Source organism: Hordeum vulgare, chromosome 1H (assembly GCF_904849725.1).
Source record: "Hordeum vulgare subsp. vulgare chromosome 1H, MorexV3_pseudomolecules_assembly, whole genome shotgun sequence".
Taxonomy (NCBI): domain Eukaryota; kingdom Viridiplantae; phylum Streptophyta; class Magnoliopsida; order Poales; family Poaceae; genus Hordeum; species Hordeum vulgare.
The window spans coordinates 367336606-367349825 of NC_058518.1; positions in this window are offsets into that span (position 1 = coordinate 367336606).

Sequence of the window (13220 nt, forward strand, 5' to 3'; positions counted from 1 at the left end):
GTTAGTTAGGAAAGCCAAAAATTTGGGGTGTGACAATGCACTCATGCGTTTGACGTATTTTGGACCCACATTTATCGTAGTAATCGTATTAAAAGACTTACATCAGACCATGTCCAAAATATGTTTGTTGAGAGGTCTCTTTGGTTGCTACACATGCGAGAATACTTAGTATCACCTCATCATAAAAAAAATCCAGAATCAGCTTCTGCCTCCTCCTCTCTCTCTCGGTTGTCCGACTTGTCTCGGACGTCCGGCGGCAAATCTCCTTCCGGTCGTCCGACCAATGTCGGTCGTCCGGCGTCACAATCCTCTCCGGACGTCCGACGCATCGGGGCCTATAAATAGCTGGGCTTTGCCCTAGCCCTCACGCGCCCCCTTTTTCCCCTGCCGCCGCCGCCAGCTCCAGGAGCTCTCGCGAGCACCGCCACTCCCGAGATCTGTCCGATCTCCTCCGCGGATCCTTCTCTTCTTCCTCTTCTTCCTCCGTGGGATGCGTCTACAGGTAGCTGCTCCGTTCCCCTCGGGTTTGGTTCCCTCTCTCCCAAGTCCACATGTTCGTTCCTATGGTTTGACCATGTTCGTTCCTTATTTGGGATTTCCATCCGTGTAGGATATTGTGCACCATGCCCAAGACCAAGCACGCCGCTCGGAAGAACGTTGCTGGCTCATCCTCTCGCGCCCCTACTAGCACAGGGTCGGACTCGGACGGGCCACGTCGTCCTTTCAAACGGACTGCCCGACGTTCTCCGTCTCTACAGCTCCCCTCGTCGTCTGATGGTGATGACTCCGACTTCGAGGATCAACTTGCCGCCGAGGACCTTGCTGATCAGCACACCGATCGAAGGTCCAAGCCAAAGCCCGGGACTCGCAGGGCGTCCTACATGCCACCACCTCTACCTGCTCAGCCCGCAGGTGAAGCTCGTCGCATCTCACTAGAAGCCCCTGCTACCTTAGGTCGTGCAATCACGAACTTCGCCACACTTGCCAAGTCGTCATACCTCACTTTCCGTCGCGACATTGATCAATACGCTGTCGTACGTGACTCTACGGACTCACGTCTCCGCACACACGTCTAGGCGGACATTTTTACTACAGTCATAGTTCCTAAGGGTTTATCTGTTCATCTCTATATAGATCTTGAGCATATTCGCATGCACCCGGCGAAATACCCGGCTGCTATTGAGCTTATTGAGGCATCGGGGCTTGCTGCCCCGTTTGCTTTTCATCGCGATTTTAATGCTACTGCCATTCACCAGTTCTATGCCACATGCTACTTTGCTCAAAACTACACTGTCAGCTGGATCACCTCTGACGTTCGCTTCACAGCTTCTTATGATACATTTGTTGCCGCACTTGGTTTCCCCAACTCCGACTTCAAAATACATAGGAATGATCCTAACCATGCACCTAAGTCCATTGAGGCGTGTGGGTATCTTCTTAAACCTCTCAGTGAGCTTGATGCGGATGAACGCATGAAGGATCTTAACCAGGTATCCATCTGGCGCTCACCTTACTTCATCATCTTTCAGTGTCTCATCCGCACCATCTATCCCAAGATGGGTGATAAGGGCTCTTGCAGTGGCTATTGTATTTACATCATGTCTCACTTGTACGAGCACCCCAAGAGCAAAATTAATGTGCCTCACTTGTTGTGGCATGAGATTCGGCTTGCTAGCTTTCAGTACAAGCAAGCCTTTCCTCATGCCCCCTTCATCCAGGCTCTTATTAATCATGTTGTTGATTTCTCTGTTGCTGTCACTCACACACATCGCAAGTGGGTCATTCCCGCTCACATGGTAGATAACTATGCTCCCAAGAAAGCCCCATCCTCCACATCCACTCGCCGCACTGCTGCCCGGTCAGCCACCCCCTCATCTAGCTCCGCTCCGCTCGGTCGCATTGCCAAATTCCTTGGCAAGGCACATTCTGCTATGATGAAGGCCGTCTCTTTCCAGTGTGGTCAAACCCATGATGTGGTTTCTCGCTTAGTCTCCTCCAAGAATGCCCTCAAGGCTCGTCTGAGAGCCTCGGGCGCTCTTGATGTGAGTGATGATGAGGCCCCTCCTGCTGCTCCTCCTTATGACTTTGGCTTCCCATCTGGTCCTTAGTGGGCTGATTTCCTTGACGAGGCTGGTGGCAGTGGTCTGCCTGATGATGAGGATGATGATGTTGAGGATGATGCCTGATTAATGATGATATTGATGAGGGTGATCCTTGAGTATGTGATAGCATTGCCGATTTTCCCTCCTTTTTGGTCCTTGATGCCAAAGGGGGAGAACATTATCTTATCTTAGTTTTCGATTTTAGTTTCTCTCACAATGTATGGTATGATGTATTATGTCGAACTTAATGATGTATCATCATGTAACGATACTTATGGATGGTGTGCTATGCCATCACCTATGGATGATGTATTGTTGAACTATCATGTGGAGTTTTATGCTATCCTATTGATTCATATGATATGTTATGTATTGTTGAACTATTATGGTGTTATATCATGCTATTATATTCAATGCACACATTAAGGGGGAGCTCCCGCACTTACCTATTTTTCTATGCATATAATAAGGGGGAGCTTCATAAGCATCGTAACAAAACTCTCCTAAGCCACACATGTCTATTACTATTGTTGAGAGCTATATGTATGTTGTCATCAACTACCAAAAAGGGGGAGATTGAAAGTGCAGTCATGTCCTTAATCATGTTTTGGTGTTGCTGACAACACACATATAGATAATTAATCACTAACCCTTTTTAAGCTACTGTGAATGATCATGTGTTGATAAGGACAAGATCATGTGCTAACAAGGACAAGATCAAGATAAGCATTCCTGAGCACTACATGCTTGATCCTTGTGGATGTTCACATGGTGGACAAATGAAGATAAATATATAAGCTAGGCTTTCCACATTGTGGGAGAGCTACTTGAAGACTTCATCATGTCTTGCATTCAACATTGAGCCAAGAAGAAACAACAACATCAAGCTCAAGTGAAAGGGCTAACTCAAGGTATCAGTTACTTTGATGTTAGCGGTGCGGAGTGATGATCAACGAATAAAAGTGAACACTCAAGTATGGATCATCGGTATCCCTTTTACAATTCTTGAGTCTTTAGGGATCCCACACTATTAAGAGGGGATCATAGGTTTTTGTGATGAACTTTCTCAAACTAGATATTCCCTATCCTACTCAATACCACATATTCTCTACTCTGCTCCTATCTCATAACAGGTCTATTGCCTCGGACTTCCGGCTCCCTCCGGACATCCGTGGGCCGGACGAACGGCAGGCTTCGGAAATCCGGAGCGCTCCACCAGAAGAAATTGAGTTCTATAACTCGGATTTCCGGCTCCCCCCGGACACCCGAGCGCCGGACGTCCGACCAGCTTCGGAAATCCGGAGCCTTGCACCAGAAGAACATAAGCTCTATAAGTCGGATTTCCGGCTCCCTCCGGACGTCTGAGGCCCGGACGTCCGTCCCCTTTCGGAAATCCGGAACCTCCCACCAGAAGAAGTTGAGTCGAATAACTCGGATTTCTGGTCTTCTCCGGACGTCCGGTCGCTGTTCATTTCACAGGGGTTCCAGTCATATCTACAGCCCTCAGACAACCGACCCCTGTCGGATGTCCGACCCCTTGCGGACGCCCGGACTTCCGGAAACTGCCAGACGTTCGGACCCTGTGTGACTCAAAGTGTCCCCAACAGCTGTTTTACACTCCCCACTATATATACCCCTCTCCCACTTCGTGAGAGTGTGCCCAACACAGCCATATCCTCATAAGAACACATTTCCACCTCACACACATTTGCTCACATCAAATCTTAGATCCCAAGAGCATTTGTGAGCCCCTTTGAGAGTTGTTCCAATCTAAAGATAGATCATCTCCCTCTCCTTCTCTCAACCCAAGCTATTTGAGATTTGAGCAAGTTTTGAGCATTTCCCGTGATCTTGTTACTCTTGGAGGTTGGAGACTCCTAGGCGGTAGGAGTTCTTCGGTGAGGAATCAATCCGTGTGATTACCCCCGGAAAAGTTTGTGATGGTTTGGAAGCCACCTCAAAGGCTTACCACTAGTGGTTGAGAAACGCCTTCGTGCTGTTATCTCAAAGGGAGAATAGGGTAAGCCTTCGTGGCGTTGGTGTGCCTTCGTGGTAACATCCACCTCTCTAACGGTGACTAGCTTCCCTCCAAGGAAGTGAACTTCGGGATACATCTTCGTCTCAGTGACCTTGGTTATCCTTAACCCTAACTCCTTACTTGTGGTTCACTTGTGTTACTTGAGCGTACATACATTGCATATTGTTTGTGCTCATTATATTGTGTTGGCTATTTCTTGTACAAGATTAATCATTCAAGCATACCTTCTATATCCACACGTTCATACTTGCAGCTTTTGATATATCGTGTGATATAGTGTGATCTAGTATCTTGTGTTGTTCACCTACTTGTCGTGTGATTTAGCTCAAGTAAGTTTGTGTAACTTACTTGGGCTTGTTAGTAACTGTATTGTGTCCATCTTGGTAGATCGTGTTGTTGATACACATTGCAGTGCCTAGTGCATATAGGATTTGTGCTTTACAAGTACCCTCTTAGTTTATTTCCGCATTAGTTTCAAGCCAAATCTGAAGAAGTTTTTATATAGCCTATTCACGCCCCCCCTCTAGGCGTCATCGAGGTCTTTTCAGCTGCCACGGGAGGGATGGACAATAGATGTCATGCAAGTTCTTTTCCCTAAGCACATATGACGACACACGGAATGCATGCCTACATCACATTGACGAGCGAGAGCTAGCCACATATCTCTCCGTGTTATAGTTGTTGCATGATGAATATCATCCAAAAAAATCACCGACCCATTGCCTACGAGTTTGTCCTACTGTTGCCACTGTTGTTACTTGTCTTGCTCTGCTGCTACTACTGTTGCTACTACTGTTACTTGTCTTGCTCTGCTGCTACTACTGTTGCTTGCTACTGTTGCTACTTGCTACTGATGTCACTACTGCTGTTCCTTGCCACTTCTATTGCTCGTTACACTGCTGCTACCTGCTACACTGTTGGTTCACCTACCGTTGACGGGAATTGGCAACTTCCGTCAACGCGGCAACGAAGGCGCCATTGATACAATCGTTAGGAATAGTCTGCCGTCAACAGATCGTTTCTGATATCGTTGTTATCATACTACTTTGATGTTACTAATGTGCTTGCAGATACTAATCTTTCAGGTGTGGTTGAATCCGACAAATTCAGCTGCTAATACCCGAGAGTATACGTACTCTCACCTCCTGAGTGGCTTATCAACAAATTGGGTCGAATACTCTACCCTTGAAAACTGCTGCGAACCCACGCGCTGGTGGGCCATCAACAACATTCTTCCAGTTCCATTGCCGGGGTGTGCTAGCAGCATTCTTCTGGTGCCGTTGCAGGAGAAGGTTCGTTGTCATAAGCATTCGACTAGCTAACACTAGAGATTCCAGGATCAGCAGTTTTTTGGCGCAATTGCCGGGGAAGCACAGCTGACGTCACGTATCCCTACCACCCTCAGTCCAGTGGTCAAGTAGAGCTAAGCATAGAGAGATCAAACTAATTCTTCAAAAGACTGTAAACAGGTCTAGAAAGAATTGGTCTAAGAAGCTCGATGATGCACTGTGGGCTTATAGAACTGCCTATAAGAATCCCATGGGCATGTCTCCGTACAAAATGGTGTACGGTAAAGCATGTTATTTACCTCTTGAGCTAGAGCATAAAGCTTCTTGGGCAATCAAAGAGCTCAACTTTGATTTCAAACTTGCCGGTGAGAATAGGTTATTTGATATTAGCTCGCTTGATGAGTGGAGAACTCAGGCATATGAGAATACCAAGCTATTCAAAGAGAAGGTTAAGAGGTGGCATGATAAGAGGATACAAAAGCGTGAGTTCAATTTAGGTGATTATTTCTTGCTATATAACTCTCGTTTAAGATTCTTTGCAGGCAAACTTCTCTCTAAATGGGAAGGTCCCTATGTTGTTGAGCAAGTATATCGTTCTAGTGCTATCAAGATCAACAACACGGAAGGTAATTGTCCGAGAATTGTAAATGGGCAGAGAATCAAGCATTATATCTCAGGTACTCCCATAAATGTTGAAAGCAATATTATCAACACCATAACTCTGGAAGAATACCTAAGGGACATTTATCAGGCTGTTTCAGACTCCGAAAACGAAGAGGTATGTGATTTGGTAAGAAAACAGAGTCCAAAACTTTTCCAGTAGGAAATTTTCTCCGTTTTGGAATATTTGAAAAAATACAAAAAATAGAAGTAGTCCGGAAAGTGTGCGAGGAGGCGACAAGCCTGCACGGCGCGTGCCCACCCCCTGGCCGCGCCGTGAGGTCTTGTGGCCACCTCGTGCGCCTCCCGGACTCCATTTTCATGCGGGGTGCTCCTTCCGGTCTGGAAAAAATCATTATATATACTTCCATTTGGTCTAACCCCTACATCACGTAGATTTCTTCTATTTTTCGTTTCGAACCTGTTTTCTGCCGCAGATCTAGGTCAGGATGTCTTCTCAGGATTCAGAGGGGGAGAGCTATGTGGTTGATTACCTTGCTAACCCCAAGGTCTATGGGCACTTTGGTCCTTATGGCTGGACCTCTAATGAGGAAGAAGATTATGATCCCAAGGGGAAGGAGCAAATGAGTTCCGATGAAGAGGAGGCTCCTCTACCTCAACCTGGACGCACGCATGTGGAGTTCAAGAAGTCGAGCCTCCCTGACTCAAGGAAGAAGCCTAAGACTTTGTTTATCCCTTCTCGTTTCTTGCAGGAGAGTAAGCAGGAATTATGTGAAAGGGTGTTGAAGCTTGAAGAGGAAAATGATGATCTGATGGAGCAGAATTTGATGCTCAAGTGGAAATTAAACAAGCTCAAGACCTCTTCAGCAACAACTCCACCATCACCACCAAAGGAACACAACTGAGCATTGGTATGGGAAATCCCCTTGGCTTGTGCCAAGCTTGGGGGAGTTGCCCCGGTATCGTATCACCATCACATCTTTTTTCCTTTACCTTTTGTTTTAGTTTTCCTTTTCAGTTTTCTCTTTTTCTATTAGAGTAAAAGTCTTAGTGTTTTAGTCTTGAGTTTTGCTTTGTGTCACCCCCGATGTATTCGAGCTCGTGAGCCATATAATAAAGAGTGTCTTAGTTGAAGGGCTTTGCCTCTTGCCATGATCAAAAGAGTGAGAATAGAACAAAAGCATGAAAGATCATGTAATGATCTTATGGGAAGTGATGGCTTCACATATAAAAAGAATGAGGATTGGAACTTGTTGAGGGTAGGCAAACGTAGACCTTGGTCATTGTTGCAATTAATAGGAAGTGATAAAAGAGGAGAGGTTCACATATAAATATATCATCTCTGACACCATCTATGATTGTGAACACTCACTAAACTATTGCATGCCTAGAAGTAGACGTTGGACAAGGAAGACAACATAATGAATTGTGATTGCTTGGTTCCGAATAATGTTATATGATCAGAGATCCCTTAGCATGTGATGATTGCTTCCACCTCACGATAACCAAACCTCCCGCACTAAGTAGAGATACTACTTGTGCATCCATAAACCTTCAAACCAGTTTTGCCATGAGTGTCCACCATACCTACCTATGGATTGAATAAGATCCCTCAAGCAAGTTGTCATCGGCGCAAGCAATAAAAATTTCTCTCTAATATCTATGATCTATTCTCTCTAATATGTATGATCTATTAGTGTGAGGAAAATAAGCTTTGTACGAACCTGTGATGAGGAAGACATAAAAGCGACAGACTGCATAATAAAGTTCTTTATCACAGGAGGCAATATAAAGTGACGTTCCTTCGCACTAAGAGGACATGCATCCAAACCTCAAAAGCGCATGACAACCTCTGCTTCCCTCTACGAAGGGCCTATCTTGTACCTTTACTTTTTGCCCTTCAAAGAGTCATGGTGATCTTCACCAATTCCTTATTCCGCCTTTATCTTGGCTAACGTCATATGCTTGGGAAAGATCTATATTCATATGTCAACTTGGAAGTAAGTATTCATGAATTATTATCGTTAACATTACTCTTGAGGTAAGCAGTTAGGAGGCAAAACTATAAGCCCCTATCTTTCTCTGTGTCCAACTGAAACTTTGATCTCATGAGTACCACGTGAGTTGTAGCAATTGTAGAGAACGAAAGAATGATTGAGTATGTGGATTTGCTTTACAATCACTTATTTGACTCTTTCTGATGTTGTGATAAATTGCAATTGCTTCAATGACTAAAGGCTATCGGTTGTTACTTCTCGGTAAGGTTCTTGATCCATGCTTTACTTTGTGGACATATTTATTGAGCTAGGCTTTCGCATGAGGACAAACAAGGTCTAGGCTTGTGGGAGTTGATACGTCCATTTTGCATCATGTTTTCATGTTGATATTTATCGCTTCTTGAGCTGTTGTTTCACTTAATGGTACAATTCTTATGCCTTTTCTCTCTTATTTTGCAAGGTTTACATGAAGAGGGAGAATACTGGCAACGGGAATTCTGGCCTGAAAGTCGAGCAAGTTTGAGATACCTATTCTGCGCAACTCCAAACGCCGTAAAAACCAACGAGGATTTTTTTCCCGATTTTTCAAAACTACTGGGCCGAAGAAGTGCCAGAGGGGGCCGTGCAGGTGGCCACAAGCCTGCACGGTGCGGCCACCCCCCCAGGCCGCGCCATGAGGGCTTGTGGGCACCCTGCAGGCCCACTTGCCCCCTCTTTTTCTATATGAAGGGTTTCGTCCAGGAAAAAATCAGGGAGGAGCTTTTTCATCGTTTCACCACCGCCACGAGGCGGAACTTGAGTAGAACCAATCTAGAGCTCCGGCAGGACGATCCTGCCGGGGAAATTTCCCTCCCGGAGGGGGAAATCGTTGCCATCGTCATCACCAACACTCCTCTCATCGGAGGGGACTCGTCACCATCAACATCTTCATCAGCACCATCTCATCTCCAAACCCTAGTTCATCTCTTGTAACCAATCTCCGTCTCGCGACTCCGGTTGGTACTTCTGAGGTTGATAGTAGTGTTGATTACTCTTTGAAGTTGATGCTAGTTCGATTACTTGGTGGAAGAGATTATGTTCAGATCCTTGATGCTATTCATTACCTCTCTGGTCATGAATATGATTATGCTTTGTGAGTAGTTACTTTTGTTCTTGAGGACATGGGATAAGTCATGCTAATAATAGTCATGTGAATTTGGTATTCGTTCGGTATTTTGATATGCTGTATGTGGTCTTTTCCTCTAGTGGTGTTATGTGAACGTCGACTACATAACACTTCACCATTATTTGGGACTAGAGGAAGGCATTGGGGAGTAATAAGTAGATGATGGGTTGCTAGAGTGACACAAGCTTAAACCCCAGTCTATGCGTTGCTTCGTAAGGGCTGATTTGGATCCACTAGTTTAATGCTATGGTTAGACGTTGTCTTAATTCTTATTTCGTAGTTGTAGATGCTTGCGAGAGGGGTTAATCATAAGTGGGATGCTTTTCCAAGTAAGGGAAGTACCCAAGCACCGGTCCACCCACATATCAAACTATCAAAGTAATGAACGTGAATCATATGAACATTATGAAAACTAGCATGACATAAATTCCCGTGTGTCCTCGGGAGCGTTTTTCATCCTATAAGACTTTGTCCAGGCTTGTCCCTTGATACAAAAGGGATTGGGCCACTTTGCTGCACTGTTGCTACTACTTGTTACTTGTTACTTTTCGCTTGCTACGTTTCACCTCACTACACCATCACTCATTACCGCTACTTTTAGTGCTTGTAGTTATTACCTTGCTGAAAACCATTTATCAGAGCCTTCTGCTCCTCGTTGGGTTTGAAACCCTTACTTATCGAAAGGACTACGATTGATCCGCCATAATTGTGGGTCATCAAGACTCTTTTCTGTCGCCGTTGCCGGGGAGCCAAGCGCCTTTGGTAAGTGGAATTTGGTAAGGAAACATTTATATATTGTGCTGAAATTTATTGTCACTTGTCACTATGGAAACTGTTCCTTTGAGGAATTTGTTTGGGGTATCTTCACCATGAACGTAAGCACGAGGAGTTTCTCCTCAACCTGAGGTACCTACTGAAAATATCTTTTATGAAATCCCTTCGGGTATGCTTGAGAAACTGTTGGCTAATCCTTTTACAGGAGATGGATCATCACATCCAGACTTGCATCTAATCTATGTAGATGAAGTTTCTGGTTTATTTAAGCTTGCAGGTTTGCCCGAGGATGAGGTAAATAAGAAAGTCTTACCTTTATCTTTGAAGGAAAAGGCGTTGACATGGTATAGGCTATGTGATTATACTGGATCATGGGACTACAATCAGTTGAAATTGGAATTTCATCAAAAGTTTTATCCTATGCATTTAGGACATCGTGATCAGAATTATATTTATAACTTTTGGCCTCGTGACAGGGAAAGCATAGCTCAAGCTTGGGGGAGGCTTAAATCAATGCTATATTCATGCCCCAATCATGAGCTCTCGAGAGAAATTATCACTCAAAACTTTTATGCTCGGCTTTCTCATGATGATCGTACCATGCTTGACACTTCTTGTACCGGTTCTTTTATGAAGAAGGATATTGACCACAAGTGGAATTTATTGGAAAGAATCAAACGTAACTCTGAAGATTGGGAGCTTCAAGAAGGTAAGGAGTCAAGTATGAATTTCCAGTTTGATTGCTTTAAATCTTTTGTTGAAACAAACACTTCTAGAGATTTTAGCGCTAAGTATGGACTTGACTCTGAGATAGTAGCTTCTCTATGTGAATCTGTTGCTGCTCATGTTGATCTTCACAAAGAGAAGTGGTTTAAGTATCATCCTCCTGTAGAAGTCAACATAGTTAAACCCAATCTAGTTGAAGAGAAAGTCATTGCCTTTAGTTATCCTATTGTTCCTTGTGCCTACGCTGAGAAACGACCTTACCCTGCTAGGAAAAAGGATTATTCTAAAGCTCCAACTGTGATACGTAGGGGTTACATTAGACCACTTGCACCCCCTGAGGAAATTAGAGTTGAACCTAGTGTTCCTATTATCAAATACCTCTTAGTCGAAGACATAGATGTGCATGTTATCAAATTCTGTGAGGACTCCGCTAGAATCGCTAAACCTCATGCGAAAGACAAATACGGACATGTAGTTGGCTTGCCCGTTGTTTCTGTTAAGATAGGAGATCACTGTTATCATGGTTTATTTGATATGGGTGCTAGTGTTAGTGCAATACCCCGGTCCCTATACGATGAAATCAAAGATGAGATTGCACCTACTGAGTTAGAACCCATTGATGTCACTATTACGCTAGCTAATAGAGACACTATCTGCCCTGTGGGGATTGTGCAGGGTGTAGAAGTCTTGTGTGGTAAGACGAAGTACCCTACTGATTTCATCGTCCTTGCTACTGCACAAGATAGCTTTTGTCCCATCATACTTGGTAGACCCTTTCTCAACACTGTCAATGCTCATATTGATTGCATTAAACAGACTGTCACTGTTAGTTTCGAGGGTGTGTCTCATGAATTTAACTTGTCCAAGTTTGGAAGACAACCCCATGAAAAAGAGTCGTCTCTTAGGGATGAAATCATTGCTCTTGCCTCTATTGCCGTACCTCCTACGGATCCTTTAGAGCAATATCTTCTTGAGCATAAAAATGATATGCATATGGATGAAAGAGATGAGATAGATAAAATTGTTTTAGAACAATATCCTATTCTCAAGAATAATCTGCCTGTTGAACTGCTTGGGGATCCTCCCCCACCAAAGGGTGATCCTGTGTTCGAGCTAAAATAGTTACCAGATACTCTTAAGTATGCCTACCTTGATGAGAAGGAGATATATCATGTTATTATTAGTGCTCACCTCTCGAATCACGAAGAGAAGAAGTTATTAAAGACTTTGAGCAAGCACCGTGCGGCTATTGGATATACTCTTGACGATCTTAATGGTATTAGTCCCACTCTATGTCAGCACAAGATTAAAACTGATCCTGATTCTAAACCAGTTGCTGATCATCAAAGGAGATTAAATCCTAGGATGAAAGAGGTCGTGGGAAAAGAAATATTAAAGCTTCTGGAAGAAGGAATCATTTATCATGTTGCTCATAGTGATTGGGTAAGTCCAGTAAATTGCGTACCTAAGAAGGGAGGTATCACCGTCGTTTCTAACGATAAGAATGAACTAATCCCACAGAGGATTATTACTGGCTATAGGATGGTGATAGTCTTCCGGAAACTGAACAAGGCAACCAGGAAAGACCATTATCCTTTGCTGTTTATCGACCAAATGCTAGAAAGGCTATCTAAACACACATACTTCTGCTTTCTAGATGGTTATTCAGGTTTCTCGCAAATACCTATTGCACAATCTGATCAGGAGAAAACCACTTTCACCTGCCCCTTCGGTACCTTTGCTTATAGACGTATGCCTTTTGGCTTATGCAATGCACCTGCCACCTTTCAAAGATGTATGATGGCTATATTCTCTGACTTTTGTGAAAAGATTGTTGAGGTTTTCATGGATGATTTCTCCGTTTACGGTTCTTCCTTTGACGATTGCCTCAGCAACCTTGATCGAGTCTTACAGAGATGCAAAGATACCAACCTCGTCTTGAACTGGGAGAAGTGCCACTTCATGGTTAATGAAGGCATCGTCTTAGGACACAAAATCTCTGAGAAAGGCATTGAAGTTGATAAGGCTAAGGTTGATGTAATTGAGAAAATGCCTTGCCCTACAGATATCAGAGGTATACGAAGTTTACTAGGTCATGTTGGTTTCTATGGAAGGTTCATTGAAGACTTCTCTAAGATTTCTAGGCCTCTTACCAACCTCTTGCAGAAGGATGTTCCTTTTGTTTTTGATGAGGATTGTGAGGAAGCTTTCGAAATACTTAAGAAGGCCTTGATAACCGCACCTATTGTTCAACCACCTAATTGGAACTTGCCCTTTGAAAGCATGTGTGATGCTAGTGATTATGCTGTTGGTGCTGTTCTAGGACAAAGAGTTGACAAGAAGTTGAATGTTGTTCACTACGCTAGTAAAACTCTAGACAGTGCCCAAAGAAACTATGCCACTATGGAAAAGGAGTTTTTAGCAGTCGTTTTTGCATGTGAAAAGTTCAGATCTTATATAGTTGACTCCAAAGTCACTATTCACTCTCATCATGCTGCTATTAAGTAC